At 36.9% G+C, this 20,961-nt stretch overlaps 1 protein-coding gene across 2 annotated transcripts in view; it reads right to left on the bottom strand.

Annotated features, from left to right (window-relative positions):
* Positions 1–4,957: 4,957 nt before the first annotated feature.
* LOC143037847 (putative E3 ubiquitin-protein ligase makorin-1) overlaps positions 4,958–20,961 on the bottom strand; it is a 95,628-nt gene continuing 79,624 nt past the window's right edge. Inside the window, exon 10 of one of the 2 annotated variants that reach the window (XM_076206422.1) lies at positions 4,958–11,093. The gene's annotated coding sequence lies outside the window, so the exon portion shown is untranslated. The remainder of the gene's footprint in view (positions 11,094–20,961) is intronic. The other variant, XM_076206421.1, reaches the window with a different exon arrangement.

Here is a 20,961-nt window from a genome sequence, read left to right on the forward strand (position 1 = left end):
GATAGAGTGAGAAATTGAGGATGGGTTGAGGAGGAGAACAGGGGGTGAAAAAGGATTTGGGAGATAGGGTTTTGATGAAAGAATATTAGGATTGGTTTGGACACATGTGGAATGGGAAAGAATGATGTAGAAGAAAGACTAGTAAAAGAGGTGTGGAAGGCAGAGGTGGAGGGAGTGAACATTAGGGGAATGTCCCTAGGATGAGGTGGATGGATGGGGTGGAAGGGGGCTTTTGGGGGAAGAGGGTGGAATGTCCTGTTTAGAGGAACGGAAGGGAGAGGACGGAAGACCAGAGGTGAGGGGAGAATGGTTGTATATGGATGATGTTGTTGGATTTGCAATGAGGAGGAATGGGCTGGGGGGTGGAGGTTAGTATTGTGTGAGTAAAATTTTAGACGCAGCATCGAAGGGAATTTCTCCCTGTCCCTGTCTCCTTATATGCAAGGGGGGGGTCCGGCCGATTAAATGAAGCGGCCTTGCTGTGGATGTGGCTGTGTCTTGCGACCACTGCTTTCTGACCCAGGGCGTGTGGGCAAGGTGCAGGGAATGACCCGGTCATCCAGGAGGTGCTCAGATGAGAGGGAGGGGTGGGGGGGCGTGTGGAGTGTATGTAGGGATGAAATGGGTGGGAGTGTTTTTATGCCTTTCCCTTTTTGGCTACCTTCCCTTGTAAGGGGGAAAAGCCTTGGTATTATGTATGTATGTATGTAGTTTAGCAATCTCTGGTTTCAGAGCCAGTCTTGTTTCTTTTTCTTATTCAAACTTTCATCCTAGGTCTTGTGTTGTGTGTATTTTACCTAGTTGTATTTACCTAGTTGTATTTTACGGGAAGGGGAGCTATGCTCGTGAGGTCCCGTCTTCATATCTATTTTTATCTAAACTATTTTTAAATTCATGTATTGTTTTTGCACACACCACTTTCTCATCTAACTTGTTCCAACTGTCTATTGCTCTGTGAGGAAAGCTGTTCTTTTTCAAATCTCTTCTATAGTTGTCTTTTTTTATTTTCTTTCCGTGTCCTCTTGTATTTCTGTCATCCCATTTTATCAGATTCTCTCTATCAGTAATTTCTATGCCTTTCATGATTCTGTAAATAGCTATCAAATCTCCTCTCTCTCTTCTTTGCTCTAGTGTCTGTAGTTTAAGTTTTTGTAGTCTCTCTTCATATGATAGTTTTGAGAGTGTTGGTGCCAGTTTAGTAATTGCTCTTTGTATTCTTTCAAGTTTTTTTATACATTTTTTTGTACTTGGTGACCATATCGTTGCTGCATATTCCAATCTTGGTCTTATCAGGGTGACTAGGATTTTCCTCACCATTTCTTCATCCAGGTATGTAAATGCCACTTTGATTGTTCTTATTAAATTATAAGTTTCTCCAAAAATCTTATTTATATGTTTCTCAGGTGACATATTATTCATAACAATGACTCCCAGGTCCCTCTCATTTTCTACTCTTTTTATTCCTTCTTCTCCCAAATTATATGATCCTGTTATTCTGTTTTTGCTTTTTCCAAATTCCATTATACTACACTTTTTTGTATTGAACTCCATCTCCCACTTCCTACTCCATTCTTGTACTTTATTTAGATCTCTCTGTAGTGATTCACAATCTTCTTCAGTTTTCACTCTTTTCAGTAATTTTGCATCATCTGCAAAGAAGCTCATATAGCTTTCAATTCCTTCATCCATATCATTAATATATATAGCAAACATTATTGGGGCCAGAACTGTTCCCTGCGGGACACCGCTTATTACTTCATTCCATTTTGAGTGCTGATCTCTTATCACTACTCGCATTTTTCTTTCTTGCAAAAAGTCTTCCATCCAATTTAGCAATTTACCTTGTATTCCTCCTTCATATTCTAATTTCTTAAGCAACTTCTTATGTGGTACTTTGTCAAAAGCTTTTTTTAGGTCTAGAAATGCACAATCAGCCCATCCATCTCTTTCTTGTATTATATCTATTAGCCTTGAATAGAAACATATTAAATTGGTGACGCATGATCGTCCTTGTCTGAATCCAAATTGCCTTGGATTTAGTACGTTGTTTTTTTCCAAGTATTTTACCCATCTACTTTTGATAATTCTTTCACATATTTTTGCTATTGTACTTGTTAGAGAGACTGGTCTATAGTTGGTAGGTTCTTCTTTATTTCCTCCTTTATATATAGGTACTATATTTGCTTTTTTTCCAATCTTCTGGAACTTTTCCTTCTTTTAAGGAACTGCTTATTATGCTATGTATTTTGTCTGCCAGTTCATTCCTACATTCTTTCAGAATCCAGTTTGCTATTTCATCTGGCCCATGCGATTTTCTGACATCAAAATTACCCAAGTGTGTCAATATTTCATTCTTCGTTACTTCTATTTCTTCCATAGGGGGGACTTTTTCCTTCCACTCAATCTCTTCAGGTTGTATATTTTCCCTTGTAAACACTGATTTAAAAATGTTTGTTCATAATTTCTGCCATTTCCATTTCCTCAGTGTATTCAACTCCCCCTTGTCTTAATTTCTCCAAGTCTTGTTTGTTTTTCAGTTTATTGTTTACAAATCTGTAGAATAGTTTTGGTTGATCTTTACACTTTTCTATAATATCTTTTTCATATTTTCTTTTTTCCTCTCTGCACTTTTGTACATATTCATTTCTATAACCAGTATATATTTTCCATTTTTCAGGTCTTCTGTCTTTTTTCCATCCGGTCCAGGCTTTGTCTCTTTTGTCTTTTAACTCCCTACAACTTTTGTTGTACCAGCATTTTACATATTCTTTTTCTTGTTTTTGTCTTGGGACATACTTTTCCACTCCTTCTTTGTAAATTTTTGTCAAAATATTCCATTTCTCTTCCACTGATGTTTCTTCTTTGTATATTTCTTCCCAGTTTTCTTGTTGGAAGAATTCTCTTATTTTATCAAAGTTTGTTTTTTCATACATCATTCTTCCTTTTCTATATTGTTCATTTCTTTTCATATATTTTTCTTCATTAAGTTCCAGTTCAATCAATATGTGGTCACTTTTACCTATTGGTGTTTTATATTCAATCTTGTCCACTATTCTAGGTTCAGATGTAATTATTAAGTCTAGCCTCGATGGTTCTTCTTCATTTCTATACCTAGTGTTCTCTTGTATCCATTGTGTCATTGAATGGTCAGTAATCATCTCAAGTAGAGCATTTCCCCATGAGTCATCACCACTCTTTACTGTCATTTCTTCCCAGCAGATTTCTTTGCAATTAAAGTCGCCCATCATAACTATTCTTCCTCCGTCTTCCATTATTTTAGTTAATGCTATCTTTGTGTCCTCTAACATACTTTTATGTTCATTCTCCTCCCATGAGGCTGTTTTCGGAGGCACATAGTTGATCACAAATTTTCTGCTCTTCTTATCTCGGTCTTCCACTTCTATCATAATCATCTCTACTGTATTCTTTCCATATATGACACCTTTCACGTTTATATCCTTCTTTGTCAGGAACATAACTCCACCCCCTTGTTTTTTCTCTCTGTTTCTAATCCAATAATTGTATGTATCATGTCCTACACTGTTGGGTGGTAGTGGGCCTTTTAATTTTGTTTCTACAATTCCCATTATGTCCGGTTCTTTTTCTTTCAAATAATCATTCAGTTCATTCAATCCTGTTATCAATCCATCTATATTTGTGTAAGACACTCTTAGTTTTCTGCCACTTCCATTGTGTTCTCTGTTTCCCTTATGTTTTTCTTTAGTATGTCGAACTGCTTTATTTTCATGTTCACTACTCTCCAATAGAATCTCTCTTTCTCTGACTCCGTTCTTTCCTCGTTTTTTGCCTTAGCTTCAATTCTTTTCTGCTTTTCTGCCTCTCTTTCCTCCTTATTCATTTCTCTTTTTATCCATACCTTTTTATATTGATCATTTGTTGCTAGTTTCCCTGTCTTGGATAGAATTTTCTCTGCCGTTGTTTGTGACCTGAATTTAATCTTAATTGGTCTGGTCTTATCTGTACTATATTTTCCGAGTCTGAATTTTTCCTCAATTTCCTTTATAATTTCTGGTTCATCTTCCTGGACTAATTTTAATAAACTGCTTACCCTTTCATTTTCCTCCTTGATTCTTGCGGTTCTATCTGGGTTATGTTTCTCTTCCATTCCTAATATAATTATACATTTCTTTTTGTCAGCTAATTCTCTTACTATATTCTCCTTCTGTCTCATCACTTTAATAACTGAGTCTTCATTATGTTCTTTCAATTGCTGTTTGACTATGTCAGTGAATGAAACCTTATTCCCTTCTTGAGTTATTCTCCAATTTTTAGCTTCTGTAGCTATTTTCTCACTGTTTTCATTACTATTCTTCTTCAATTTCTCATTCTCCTCCTTTACATTTCCTAACTGTCTTTTTAGGTCCTCTACTTCTTCAGTTAAGTTTCTGTTAGCCTTCTCTAGTTGTTCCAATCTTTCAATTCTTTGGAGAATGGAGCCTACATTACCTAACTTACGTTCCAAGTCCTCGATCACCTTATAAACTCTCTCCTCTAGTCTTATCAGTCTGGGGGGGGGTTGTGTCCCCCCCACCCTCTTTAAATCCCTGGAACATATTCTCGTCACTTTCTACTGTATTTCTCCTCTCTATACTTCTAATCTTTACATTTTTATTTGCCATTTCGTCATCCGGTGGTCGTTTCATGTTGACCTTCCGCCCGTCTGCCTGGGCCAAGTCCTCCACATCCTCATTACCTTCCATTTCCCCAGTAATCCCTCCCCCTCTCCTCTTTCCTTACTTTCCCACTACCTCACGAGCAATTCCCCCCCCCTGCAAATACAAAAAGGCACTTCTCTTTGCGTTGGTATCCTCAATCTGCACTTTTCTTCAGAGCGTTCGTCAAGCCGTCCGTTCGTTGAAAGTGTGTGTGTGTGTGTGTGCGTGCATGTATGTGTCTGTGTGTGTGTGTAATAAAAAAAAAAAATGCTTTGTATTCCAACAACTGGAAACCTGCTGCCCCACAGTGGCTGATAGTGATTTCAAAGATCTCTTAGAATAAGCTTTGGACTGCTGTGTGTTGTATTGGTGTGGTGTGGGTGTATTTCCAGTTGAAAATAGAAGAGAAGCAGTCACCAAATATTCTTGTGTATGAAAGTGGAGGAAATATAGCTGAAGTTGATAGAGATTTTGGGGCCCTTATGTTGGAGGCTGTAGATGGCTATCTTTGTATCAATAGGCTTGTTACCCCTTTATGGGAGGCAGCCAACCAAGGTATGCAGCCACCCTCATCCGTCAGCCATTACCCATTTTCTATTTATAATTTTTCTCAAGGGAAGGGATAAATGTGCATAATTAGTAAAGACTGAGAACTAAAAATGTTGGGCTGTATTTGACTAGATGTAGTGTACAATTTTTTATTTATTTATTTATTTATTTTTTTCAGCTCTATGCAGAACAAAACCAACTCTCAACAACTGTTAAATTTGTAGGAAAACCAGGTCGAAATTACAGAGTAGCTAATGAAGGAGAAGAATCTAATTGCAATATTACTCCAGGTCTTGGCGAGCCAGCAAGTCCACAGTTATATGAAGGTGTGCTTTGAGCAGGCTCTGTACTATAATACGTTTTTGTTGAAGTTTTGTAAAAAATTATAGAAATAAAGTTAGATGTTATTCCCTAAAGATTTTAGTAACCTGAAGCAATACTTGTTAAGCATGGAGTCAAAACCAAATCAACCCAAGCGCTGAATGGCCTACTCGCTCCGGCGCTTGGCCTTCAAGCCAGATTCCATAAATCAATCAATCAAATCAACCCAAAATGTTTCTTATAGGAAATTGTTAATCCATTGTCCTGGCTTTCTGGTGATCCTCAGAAAACTGACTATGGCCATCAATTCAGCCCATTTGTCACTTAAAAAAAATTGCATTGCTGTACAGAAAGAGTGAGTGTAGGATATTTTGCTCTGTCTCTTTTTGGATGGTAGCTGTATCTTCGGCAATTTCCAGATGGCTGGAATTGTATTGCACAATCAGGAGTGGTTGAACATATCACTGGAGACTTTTATAGCAATTAGGACAAGGTGGTATAGATGGATGTTTAAGGTCTTGTCTGCACCTTCTGCATGGGAATTTTTAAATTTCTTTGTCGCCCCTTCTACATTTTTGCTAATAAAATGGGTGGCATCTGTGTCTGGTTTGATTTTCTCTGAGGAGAAGACCAAGGATGAGGTGGATGGATGACATGAAGGGTGCCTGGGACAAACGTAATTGTCTATTGAGCAGGGAAGGAAGAAGACAAGAGGTAGGTGTGAATGGACAATAAATTCTGCTGGAGGGTATGAGGAGGGAGGGTCTCCATGTAAATGAAGCAGTGGGGGTAAACCTGTTTTGCCTCTTGGGCCCTGCTGTTGGTGTGGTGGGTCTTGCTGTATATGCTCCTGACCCGGTCAGGGGACATGAGTGGCCCTTTATCCACAAAAAGTTAAGATGGTCAGTCAATCAATACAATGTAAAGCCACTTTCATCTTTTGCAGCTGTCCATATGTCTCCCACAATCCTGCTATGTCTGTCAGATGACAGGTTGTCAATACTCCCAAGTCTTTCTCCTCTTTTGCTTTTATAATGGGTTATCATTCCAAGGAATAGTTTAAGGATGGTCTTTTGCTGATACTGCCCATTTCTAGTACTTTGCATTTTTTTGGTATTGAATTTCATTTTCCATTCTTAGCTCTGTGCAAAAATAGTGTCGATATTTTTTGCAATGGTCTACTTCAGCCCTCATTTTCCACTCTTCTCATGATGTTCCCAACTACTGTCCTCCTGTATCTTCCCTTCAAAAAATCTTTCATCCATTTGAGTAGTTTGCGTCTCAATCTTCCACACAAGTCAACTGTAAGGTACTTTTAAGGTCAAGGTGCACACAGGCATAATTCCAATCCCACCCATTTCATCTCCACGTACTCCATGCCCACTCACCACCCCTCCCTACCTCTTTTCTTGGCTCCTCCTGGATGATGGTTCATAACTGCACCTCACCCACAAGGAGTTGAGATGGATTGTGTTGTTGTCTATGGATTGTTAGTGGGGTAGTATGAGGTACGTGAGTCATCCTTATATGGTAATTCTTTATCCGGTAAATTCACATACATACATATACCAAGGCGAAAACCCTTACAAGGGAGGTAGCCAAAAAGAAAAAGCTACCTCCCTTGTAAGGGGGAAAAAAAACCTTGGTATATGTATGTATGTATGTGAATTTACCGGATAAAGAATTACTGGTGGTTGCATCTGGGGCAGATGTATTATTGCTCAATATCAAGTGTAGAGCACAAAAATATGCTGAATGCAAAGGTTAGAGAAATAAAAATTAAATTTTAAACCATACTTTTATTCTCCAAATAGACAAAATTTATTCCTAGTAAAATGTTTTCTATCATATTTCACATTACATATCATTATATTTCACATATTATTCATACAATATCTTTTTTAATGGAAATGTTTTAAATGATCATGAAGGATTACAAAAGAACAGCTAACTTGTTTGTAATAACTTTTCTTGCTACCTATATATCACTGCTGAGACAAACACTTCAATAAATCTCTATCCATGGTTTTATCACACAAATGGTGGAGGAATCTACCATGTCAACTTACAAATTAAGCAGGCAACGGGGTAATGTGGCAAACTGTTACAGGTGAAAAGGATAAAGTTGAAGAGGTGGAACATGATAGGAATAGTGGATGGCAAAGAATCTCATGTGCTGTGAGGAGGATTTAAATTTCTAATATTATATAGTAAGATTGGCAGAGCAACACAAACCCATGACTACGGGGCTGTTTGAGTTGTTTCAGTTGTCAATAAATATGGCAGATACTAAAAAATTGGTATAAATATATATAAAGTTACAAATAGGTACAATGGACATGCTTCAACATACACAAAAATAAATACATTTGAACTTTACAAATACATAATGAGAAAAGTTTATGAATATATGGTGAAGAAAAATTCAAATTCAAAAGTACATTAAAAAAATATATCCATTATGAAAAAATCTACACCGAAAGCTAAAAAAGAACAGTATAGGATGAGACAGTTTTTATTAATAAAGGTCAGGTAACTTTAAAAACATTAAATGCTTTTCAACTTAAGATAAACTTAAAGGATGATAGCTGTGTTTTGACAGCTTATGATCAAGCTGGTCTGGTCTGACCAAGTAGATTGGACATGGATGATTTTCAATGAACAAATTTATGGACAAAGGAAAAACAAAAACAGTATGGAATTCCTGTAAGAGTGCTCTATATAGATCACAAATAAGTACAAAAATAAATTAAATCCCCCTTCAACACATGGACCATTTGCATGTATGCAATACAGAAAAACCAATGTTAGAAATGCCTCTCAATCCAAAGGTGCTTATGTGACCTGAGTAGAAATGCCATAAGGTAATGAGATGTGATACAAATGCATGCATTTTAACTTTTGTGGAATGAATATGGAAATTAGGTGAGGAAAGCTTTGGATTTAGGTTTGGTTGTGAGAAGGCGCTTGGATGATTTTATTTCTTATCTTTTATCTATTTATTATTTTTTTTCTGTATTGAATATACATCTGCTTTCTTCTGCAGCTACTGTATGCACTGCAATTAGTGTATGGATTCTCTACACTCAAGTTTTAATAACCTACAGTATGTGAGTTTTGTTTGTTTCTAATGTGTCATTATTATAAAATGTATTCACATTATATGTATGGTATGGAGAACTTATTTAGGTGTCTATGTGCACTCAACTTAAAATGAAGAAAACTTTTATGCAATAAAGAAAAAACATACACCATACAAAACTGATGAAAAAAAAAGTATACAAATATATATATATATATATATATATATATACATACATATACATATATATATATATATATATATGTTTGAATAATATTTTGACACAGCCCAAAGGGATTTCTCCCCGTCTTCTCTTTTTCTGCATGAGGGGATGGAGAGGGGGAGTTGCCAATTAAATGAAGCAGCCTTGCTGTGGATGTGCTGTGTCTTGCTTCACTGCCTCTAACCCAGACCAGTGGACATGATGCAGGGATGACTTGTCATCTAGGAGGAGCCAAGATAAGAGGGAGGGAGGGGGGTGAATTGGAGCAATGGTCCTCAGACATAATTTCAAGACTTTTCATCACTAGCCGAATCAAAAGACATTTGCCTCCTGAGTGAGCATAAGGTAGAGACCTCTCCCAATGTTCCCTTTTTTCTTGTCAAGGGTGCTACTTAAGAAGTACTCACTCTTCTATTCTTTGTATCTACTCTAGAGGATTGCAGTTTGCAATTGAAATAACTAGATTCCCCATCTCCAGTCTTTTTTGCTGCAATTGTGGTTTTCAAGTGATAGACAAATGTGGGATTACATTTTTCAACTGTAATATATGCAGTTATATATATATATATATATATATATATATATATATATATATATATATATATATAATCTGACAATCCCCAAGTCCCCCTCTGAGGTTACATTGTATATGTTGACCAGACAGCAGTCTGGAACATCAAAGATAACTCCCAGATTTTAATTCACCAATGTAAAAGTAAACAACACCTCTACAATATATATGTATATATATATATATATATTATATACATATATACACATACATATCAAAAGACCCTATCCTTTATATAAGAGTGGTGGTCAAGTCAAACTACACACATTTCCTTCACCCATCCAACACCAACCCAGAAATATATTTATTGTCCCTCTCATCTTCACTGATTGTGGATGAAAGGTTGTCCCTCTTGCCCACCCAGTACTTGGCTCAGAGGTGGGGCTGCAAGAAAAAGTACCTCCACAGTGGGGCCCAACAGCTGAAGCTGGTTTATCCCCACTGCTTCATGATATGGCAACACCTCTCCACTTCATCCACCCAAGAATTTATAGTGTAGACAAAAATAAATCCCTTTTGGCTGCATCAATTCCTCATCCATTCACAATCACTTTCCACTCAGTTATCTCTTGCCCCCTACCTTCCCTGCATCCAAAGCCCCTTTCACCCAGATCCATTCACCCCATTCATGATATTCTGCAAAAACAAAAATACAACCCAAAATTACAGTACACAAAACATGTAACTTTACGAAAATCCACAGTTCCAAAGTAGCCAGCATCATTCCTTGAGTCTTCTCATAGATTTCTCTGTAAAGAAACATTGGACTACGGTCTTGTGTTTTATTACTGTGAAGCATTTCTATGTCACCAAGTTATAGTTACAAGGAAAGCTGCAAGCTGTCAGCTACTTTTATGTGAAATGATGGGAGGAAATACAGACAAAATTGATAGAGGTCTTAGACCTGGTCCAGAGAGACAGTGTTAGCCTATTGGAGCTCCACCTCCAGATGGAGGCAAAGGTATTGAAAGGTTTCGAGGACAGGTGACAGAGAGAGCATTCTCTCTGATGTCAGTCTTACAGAATGAATATGGGCAAGAACCTATTGTTGGTATTTATATTTATACAGATGACTCCACACTTCTGTAATGTTCTGAGGACATCCCCAAGAAAGTGGATTTTTTGGTGACCCTTGCCCTATATTAAGAAATAACTCCTGAAAGGCAAATACATTCCAACATAACACAAAACAGCTTAAACAATTGAAAAAAATCACAAAATAACAGCAACTGTCGAGGTTCAGAGTTTGTAGAATACATAAACATGATACAATTGGTACATTAAATATATTCCTTTACTCTGGAGTCTGGTTTAGAATTTTTCAGTTGAGGGTAATTTTTTGTTTCCTTTCTTTTGGAAAAATATAATAATAATGAATGCAGCACCAAACTATCTAATTCTGCCTCCACACTACCAATTCTGGGATCTTGGATGATCAATCAACCAGCAGAGTTTTGCATCAAATATAATGATTTAGATTCCTTAATACTGCTATAAGAACTGGTTAGGTTTTCTAATAAGTGAAAAAATACAATTTAATATGATTCCAATTACATGCACCTGTTACTGTTAATTGTCCATTATCTTGTAAAAAATTATTTGTGATGTATTTCTTATATTGCAAATGCTCATTATAATGGATGTATTATCAAAACTATGTTGTCTTCATCACTGAAATCAGGGAAAACATAGGTGAGATATTCCCTAGTCCCAAGTGTGCATGTATATGAAGATATCTGTGCATGTATATGAAGATATCTGTGTTAACAATGGTGCAGGACATATAGATTATGCTTGGAGCACTGGACAAGATGCATTACTATTGGGCAACATCTGATATAACTGAAAGATGTCTGCATCATGTCTTTTATGTGTCCAGACAAATTTTAATATACAATGGACAAGAGCTGTTATAATAAAAGATGAGTTCACCCATCTAACAAGTCCATTATATCCAAATATTTGCAATATCAAGGTACATTGATATTTGAGGAGTTACACTATTGGACTTTAGTGTAAAATTGACATTTCCATGTGCTTTTCTGATTAGAAAAATATATATTAAACTCAGTTGCGTAAGAATTCAATTAGACTGCATTATTCATGCAAAATTTATGAACAAATCAATAAAAAAATCTAATACAGTCATTACTGGTCAATTCAGTTTCAGTTTGATACCATACTCTGCCAGCTTTTTTTTTTTTTTTTTTTTTTCTTTTTTCTTTTTTTTTTTTTTTGTTAGGTTTGCCAAGCTACATGCCTAATTTTTGACACGATTCATGGGCTACTGCATTCCAGATTAAAAGATTTTCACTATAAAATTACTACATTTGTACTGTACATCAATAAAATCAATATGAACACCTAAATTTGGCCTAAATTATCTATAAAGAATCACAAATATGTGAACCTGTGAATGCAGATCCTGCACATGTGCTGGGGTAACCTGAATGTGTTCACATGCACACAAACATACACATACACGCACATACACATACACGCACACACACACACACGCACACAAAAATACAAAGGGCAGCAACCAAATTGGTTCCCGGCCTGGCAGATAAACCGTATGAAGGAAGACTAAAGAATTGAATCAGCCAAGTTTGAAAGATCAAAGAAAAAAAGAGGTGATATTACAGTACAGTGAGACGTCTCATTAACGGACGTTGATTAGCTGTGTTTGCGGTGTTTTTGCTGTTGTTTAGTGCGTGCGATCACTATGCCTCCCAAAAACCGCTCAAAAACAGCAAAAACACCGCAAACACAGCTAATTAATATCCGTTAATGAGAGGTCTCACTGTATTCAGGTCACTAAAGGGGACAGATTATATTGACAGAAGAGATCTTTTGATTAAGGATAGGAGGGGTTTAAGATGTCACGAGAACAAATTAAGGAAGACTACGTGTCTAAAGGATGTGAAGAAATAGTTTTCCATATTGATGCATAAATATTTGGAGTGACTTTGAAGGAGATATAGTCCAACCTGGAACAATACATAAATTCAAATATAAATATGATAATTGGAAATCAAGGATAAACATTAAGGTAGAGCTATACATGAATTTGAGTCTAAATATGATAAAGTGGAGAGTAGGAGATGGGAGATATGATAAGTGGTGTCCCACAGGGCTCTGTATTGGCTCCTTTAATGTTTGCCATATATATGGATGGAGTGAAATGTTACATGAACTTCTTTGCTGATGATGCCAAACTACTTAAGAGAGTAAGCACCGAAGAAGACTGCAGATCTCTACAAGAAGACCTAGACAAAATATGGAAATGGAGTCAGTGTGAAGTGAACTTTAACATTAAGAAATGCAGTATGATGGAATTTGGAAAAAGCAAAAATAGAATATCGGGTCAATATAAAATTGGTATCAAGAAAGTCAAAAGTCAACTCAGAAAGGGACCTTGGAGTAAATATCTCAAGTGACTTGACACATAATAAACATGTTAACAAACTAGTTGGAGAGACTTTTAACTTAAGATCAATGAAAATGGCCTTCGACTACATGGATGAAGAAATGGTAAAGAAAATATTAATTACACTGTTAAGACCTAAATTGGAGTATGCTGTGACACTCCTTCAACTTGGATATTCCTCTTCTATATTTTACCTTGCCATTTAATCTGAAGAACTTAGATTTGTCCTTATATTTGTCAATTACATCCTTCTTAAAGTTCTTTTCCTCTTCTCTTTGAATTTTTGTGCACTGATTTTTAGCAATTTTTTTTTTATCTTTTTAGCTCTTTTCTGCCACCTCTCTTTTGCTAAAGCACATATTTTTTAACCAGTTCTTTTTTCTTAGTACTTCTCTCCCATTAATTTTTGGTGTATACTTTCCATTCACATATTACTTTTCTTCAAATATTCCACTTCTCAATTTCTTTAGTTTTATTAAACTCCCCATAATCTACATCTTCAAACTACCTTTTTCAGTAGTTTGCCTTTGCAGAGTTTTAGGTTCCTTATATATATATTTCCTCTTATTTGTTTTCCCCACTTCTAGTATAAATTCAGTAACCATATGATCACTTTTACCCATTTGGCACTGGTAATTCAATAATCCAAGGTTCCTTGGTTAAAATCAAAACTGGTCTTGCAGTTGTAGTAGGTAAGGAACACCTATCCCCTGGAGGTAAGGCTGTCTATGGGTTTTGAAGACAAGGTCAACAATTCTCTCTGACGTTTGTTGTAGGACCATCACTTGTAGGAACCCTTTGCTGGTCCCTGTCCTAGTGTACTCATGAAATGTGTTCTCAAATGTTATGCATGATCAATCTTCTTCTGCTACACATCTGCAGTAGCATTTTTTCATTATTTTCACCCTTTCAGCAACTCATTAATCAGCTATTATTCCATTCACAAGTTTTGTGCTTGATGAATCCATGTTGGGTGGGGGCCAATAATATGTGCAAATCAAGTGGTCTCCATATACTAACACAATATGTTCCAGAGCTATGTTCATAATGTAAACAAACAATGGTCATCCATTCTAAGTCCCACCCAAACCTCTCATAAAAGTATGTGTGTAAAATATACAATGAAAAAGCAAGTACATAAATGTATACTGTATATATAAATAAAGAACATATAAATATATACAGAGAACATTCAATATGGCAATGAGTTCTTTGGGGATGTTCATGGTTTGTTTTTAAATTTTTAGTATACATACATATACCAAGGCTTTTTCCCCCTTCAAGGGAGGTAGCCAAAAAGGGAAAGGCATAAAAACACTCCCATCCATTTCATCCCTAAATACACTCCACACCCCTCCCACCCTCCCTCTCATCTGAGAAATTTTTAGTACAAGGAAATAATATTCTTTAGGGAGGGAGGAGGAGAAGGAGGAGGAAGAAGATATATATACACACACACATACAATGTGTAAGTATATCATGCCATTTTTATACGGAAACCCCATTATGTTGCCTTGTGTTTCATAAACTGGAAAACCTCAAAAGTCTTACAATGGCTGACAAGTCGAAGCCTACCCATAGATCTCTATAGGAAGAAACTTAGGACCGCAGTGTTGTATTAGTGTGGGTCAATTTCTATGTCACCAGTTTAGAGTAGTAAGAGGGGAGGGAACTAGTTACTGGGTGTTAGCTCTCCTGTGAAAAGGTGGAGGAAATACGGTTGAAATTCAGAGATTTTGGGCCTAGTCAGAATAGTGAATGTCAGCCCTTTAAGGCTTCACCTCCAGTTGAGGTGAAGGTGTTGGCAAGTTCTGGAAATGGGCAGTAAGAAGATTCTTTCCGATATCTACCTTGTATAATGACTGCCACATTCACATACCTGTCATTGGTCCCATGCATATATAGTGGTACCTCGGCTCATGAACTTATTTTGTTCGTGAAAGCATTTCACAAGACAAAAAGTTTGTATCTGGGAACTAATTTCCACATAAGGAATAAAGGAAGCATGTATAACTGGTTCCAGCCTTGACAAAAGTCCCTATTTTTTGCTCTGTAAGCAATGGTTTGTAATTTGTGTACATATCAAACACAATATAAAGATATATATCAAACAGAAACAATAATCTAGCATATATTGTTATAATGTTAAAAAAAAAGTAAAATCCATTTACGCCTGATAAACACTCGCAGGTCCTGTTGGCAGGTCTTCTTGGTGTCCAGAGGATTGTGAGGAGGGAGGGGAAAGAGAGGATGGGGTATGCCATATCATACAACACCATGGATACCAATTCTCTTCTTGAATTTGTTGAACCATCCACCGCTAGCTTTGAATGGTCCATTTTCAGAATCCACATTAGGCTCTTCTTTAACAAATCAGCATGTAAATGACTTGCCTTTTCACATACAATAGTTTCCAATATGTTATCATCCACTGTTTCTAATTTATCCACACAAACAGCAGCTTTTCTACCCGTTCCCTCACTTTATGCTGTTGGTTGCTCAGAACTTTCAGCCTTTTTGTCACATCAACAGCCAAAACACATTTTTCTTCACAATTGTCCTTATTGGTGACTTGTTCTTCCCATGCATACGGGGAAGATCAGGAATGCAAACGTCATTAGTGCACTTCTTGCAAATCTCCTTCAACTTGATCATGAGTACTTCCATTTTTATGTCACTACCACTAAATTTCACTGCTTTCTTAGGCCCCATACTGAACTGATAAGGGTACATTATCACTGCCAAAGCAATAAAGCACTAAATAAGCACACAAAAGCACAGACTAAGACTGCAAGATATTTCCATGTTAGCATTATCTGGTTTGTACTGAGTGCATAACTGAGCAAGAAAGTGGGCAGGAGCAATGCTGAGCCCACACAAAATAGCTGCCAGGCATACAGGCATGTTTGTATCCAGGGACAAGGTTTGTATCCAGAAGCTTATTTTTGTTCAGGTGATGGTTCATAACTGAGGTCGTTTACATGTGAAGGGGTATGTAAGTGGAAGTTTCACTGTTTTATATATATATATATATATATATATATATATATATATATATATATACTTTTTTGCACTGAAGATGTAATGTACGAAAGTGCTCTGCTTCGTTAGTTTCTTTTTCCAAGTGGTCTATTTTGTGTGTGTTTATATATATTATATACATATTATATATATATACATATTATATATATATATATATACATATATACATATAATATATATATATATACATATATATATACATATATATATATACATACATATACCAAGGCTTTTTCCCCCTTCCAAGGGAGGTAGCCAAAAAGGGAAAGGCATAAAAACACTCCCACCCATTTCATCCCTAAATACCCTCCACACCCCTCCCACCCTTCCTCTCATCTGAGCACCTCCTGGATGACGGGTCATCCCTGCACCCTGCCCACCGCCCTGGGTCAGAAGCAGTGTCGCAAGACACAGCACATCCACAGCAAGGCCGCTTCATTTAATCGGCGACCCCCCCTCTCCGTCCCCCTTTGCATATAAGGCGAGGACGGGGAGAAATCCCTTCGGGCTGCGTCAAAATTTACTCACACATACTACCCCACCCCCCCGCCCATTCCTCCTCATGTAGTCACAACATCATCCATATACAACCATTCTCCACTCACCTCCGTCTTCCGTCCTCTCCCTTCCCTCCTCAACAGACACTCCCCTCCTCCCCAAAGCCCCCCCACCCCATCCATCCACCTCACCCCAGGACGTCCCCTCATGTTCACTCCCCCCACATCTGCCTTCCACACCTCTTCCACTAGTCTCTCCTCACTCATTCCCCCCATGTGTCCAAACCATCCCAATATTCTTTCATCAACCCTATCTCCCAAATCCTTTTTTACCCCTGTTCTCCTCCTCACCTCCTCATTTCTCACTCTATCCAGCCCAGTAACCCCCACCATACTTCTCAGACACCTCATCTCAAACACAGGAAAAGGTGGAGGTAGAATGTAGATTGAGAGAAGCGAGTAAATGCCTTGGTGGTTTAAAGAGTGTAATGAGGAATAGACATGTGGGAATGGATGCGAAGAGGAGACTGTATGAAGGAGTGATTGTGCCAACAGCACTGTATGGGGCAGAAACGTGGAACATAAGAGAAGAAGAGAGAAGGAGTTTGAATATATATATATACACACATATATATATATATATATATATATATATATATATATATGTATAATGATACCATATAATGTCTAGGTAGAATGAAAGTGATGAGTAATAGGTATTTCAGAGTGATTAAAGAAATGATTGTATGAAATAGTGATTCTGTCAACAGTATGGAGAAGCAGTGGGGTATACCAGCTTCAGCTGTCAGGCCCAGTGATGGATGACATTTGTCTTGCTACACTGCATCTGACCCATGGTGCCAACATGGTAAAAGTTGTGTAAGTAGATAATTTGGCATGAACATCTACTCTGACTCAGTCACTCCCCCTTACAAAGAGGATTGAGGTGACTGTATAAGTAATATGCGTTTAGAATAACAAAACTTATGCATTACCTGCCATCTTTCCCATTACCTGGTGCATCAAGCTTATAAAAGGTTATAATAGTGGAAGAAGCAAAATACACATGTAGCATGATGCATGTTCAACATTTGGATGTTTCATAATAAAAATGGCTACCTCCATTACAAGGGAGGGAAGCCTGTGGTTTATAGATAATGAAAGTTCCACATTTTATGGGAAGAGGAAAATATTTTTCCTTTTAAATATGTGTTACTGAGAAAATAGTAAAAATTGCATGGGAAGTAATGAAGAGCTAAAACAAAAAAAAAAAAAAAAAAAAAAAAAAAAAAAAAAAAAAAAGGCACGAATATATAAGTTTAATTCTTTTAGAATTTTGATTATCAATGTGAATAACATAAAATGACATTTACAATTAATGATCAAGAAAGAAAAAACAACATTTACACATGTCTTTTATTGGTTTGGCAACATTTTTAATGTAAATGAACATATCTAATGTATCTAATCATAGGGAATGCCAAGCTCTGACTGGTAGCTGGTGGATGAAGTGATGACTACTGAGAAGGGTTCCTAGCTAATGTTTGGCAATAAGATGATGAGGTACAGTCCAAATGCAGTAATAAAATATCTAACTGCTGTGCAGATGGAAGGATGCAACAATTTCTACTTTTGTTACATGTTTATTTTTACCATTTTTCAATCACTGCCAGGCAGCAAATTGATGTCAAGTCATACCGCATATGATTTTCATAATTGTGGTGTATTCAAAATAGGATGCAATTTTCTGCTTGTTTCATATAAATTGTTTAGTATTTTTTCTGGAAAATTCACAAAAAACATCTTCGCTACAAATGAACACATCACATCACTTGAAATGTCAGGTTCTATTATCAGATGAATCAATTATGGTTGAGTTTTGAAGTGTTGATGAGAGGAAGTTACTGTTGCTAAGCAACAAGGTGACAAGGCATCATTCAAACATATTCATATCTCAAGATGTGATAAACCAGTGTCCAAATGTAGTAACAAAATATATTGATTTTGTCACTATAGTGCATTCACAGGAGTTAGTAAGGGCTTCCATTTTTATATATTACTTAAATATGAGGCAATGAGGCAATGAAGTGTTGCCAAAATGCTATCATAACATCCTTAAATTTCATAGCAGCAATCACCCATTTGAGTTGGTGATGCCTCCATGTTTATTATTATTACACTATTTACAATCAAGGCTGTATTAATCAAACTCGTGCTAAAACAGGCCTTACCGTGGGCAAAAGCCACAGTATGGATTACTGTACAAATAATGAACATATTCTATGTAAGGGATATCTTTGGGTAGACTAAAGCTTTTTTCTAAGTTATTGGGGGCCACTTTTAAGGAGGACCAGAATTAAATATTTTTTACTTTATGTGATATTTTTTCAGTATTCTGGTAGTACTAATTTTGCATGAATTCAGGATATCAGATGCATGAATATATGTATAGTTACATATAAGTTGATAGGAGATAGTGAAAAAGAAAAATGCAACTCAATTTCTGGATGTGTGAGAAAATTAAATTAAAAGTGAATTTCAATAAACATAAGGTGATGAAAATTGAAATGATAGGGGGATGTTCTTGAGAATACAAAGGGAGGAGGTTACAGTCATTAGACATTTAAGAGAAATAGTTATGGATGGGGGTATGAAGAAGGAAATGGATATGAAACTTGCAATGCTGGAAGCAGAGAAGCTGCAGGAAGAGAAAGAAAGAGAAAGTGAGAGAGTGTAAGAGAGAGAGTGCATGTGATAGTAAGAGAATATAAAAAAAAAGACACAATTGGGTACAGTTCCTAGTAGAGACCACATTGCTGTCTGAAACTGGGATCAGTCTTATGGAAGAAGGTAATAACAGTAGAGCAGCTATCTGTACGCTACATCTAGCATTAGGAAAGTGGACAAAGGAGCAAGGAAGAAAATAAAGGAAAAATACTGAAAAAAGGTGCATGTAGAGAAGATGAACAAGGCCCTACTCAATGGTATGAGCATGTGAAGATAATGGATGGGGGTCAACCTAGTCTAGTGAATATACAAATCCATGGAAGTAACAAAAGAAAGGAAGACTGAAAACAAGATGAAAGAGGAATATTTGAAGAAAAAGATAATGGTAGGAAGTAGATGAGCTAGTGTATGAAAGATAAGACTGGAGGATATGCACAGAAGGGAGCAAGGAAGATACTATAGGAGCAGATGAATGGAAGATGAGATAAGGATAAAAATACTGACAGGAAATACAGGGGAATCTAGAAGTATAGCTGCACATGAGTGACATGAAAAGAAGCAAGGAAAAGTTTCTTTGCTTTAGGTTATCCCTTTTAAGAGAAGTGAGGAAACTAGTACCATTCTCCCCTCTCATTTTTGTATTGTTAGGCCAGCAACCCTCTACACAGAGAAATCCCCTGGTGATGAAAAACACCGTATATATATGCATACATAGGAGCAGGTAGGACACTACTATAAATGAAAAGGTTTCGTCCTGTCTACCATGCTTAAACATGCTGACTTCTTCCACAACTAAACTAATCTTTGCCTTCACTGGGAATGTATAAAAAGGAAAACAGGCTTGCTGTTATCATATTTCAACGGATTCCCAATGAAAAAATCCACTGTATACGGAAACACACACAGGCACATACACACTGGCTTGCTGGTGTAGTGGTATTGAGCTTGCCTACTAACTCTGCACTCTGAGCTTAATTCCTGTTCATGGCTGGAAAGCATCATAGTATGGCATGCTAGTACTCCACTCTTGGGCAAGTTGTGCTGGGGATGGGGTGGGGGTGGGGGTGGGGGTCACAGCATTACCTATTGGTTGTGTCATATATATGTTCTGAGCTCTCATCCAGGAGAGTAAGAACTGTTAATCACTGGTCCAACACATGATTCAAAATTATGGTGATGTTGAATCAGTGTCATGGCTAAAATGTGTGGAAGCATTGTGAAAGACAGATGGTCAAAATATTTATAATAGGAAAAAATCCCAGTAAAAAACAAAATAGCTTCAGGACAGGAAGATTATGTGTTTCCAATTTGTTATGTTTGTTCAAGAGTAAGCAATGTGCTCCAAGAAAGGGACGGTTGGGGACTGTGTTTACCTGCATCTAAAGAAAACTTCTGATACTGGAACATACAGGTCTTACAAGGAATTTACTGGAATGAATGAAGAACAGATCAATGAGGATAGTAACAAAGGACAAACTGTCTGGATGGAAAGAAGTTACTAGCGAGTCCCACAGGGGTCAGTATTAGCACCAGTAATGTTCTTGGTAAGTGTTAATGATTTAATGGTATAATCTGGCCAGTTATGCTCATTAAATAATGATACAAAGATCATGAGGAAAGTAAGGAATATAGAGGAATGTATGTTGCTACAAGAAGATCTGAACAGGGTATGCAAGTGGAGTTTGGAGTGTAATCAGAAATACGAATCAAAAGAAACTTATAATCTACTGGAGAACATAAGAGTAGCACTCCACTACATGATGAACAGAACTGTTAACTGGATTCGCTCTTTACTGGAATATTCTGCAGTGGTGTAGCTGCCACACAGATATAAACAAGATGG

The sequence above is a fragment of the Oratosquilla oratoria genome, chromosome 23, assembly GCF_046742065.1.
Source record: "Oratosquilla oratoria isolate Oo_2021 chromosome 23, ASM4674206v1, whole genome shotgun sequence".
Classification (NCBI taxonomy): Eukaryota; Metazoa; Arthropoda; class Malacostraca; order Stomatopoda; family Squillidae; genus Oratosquilla; species Oratosquilla oratoria.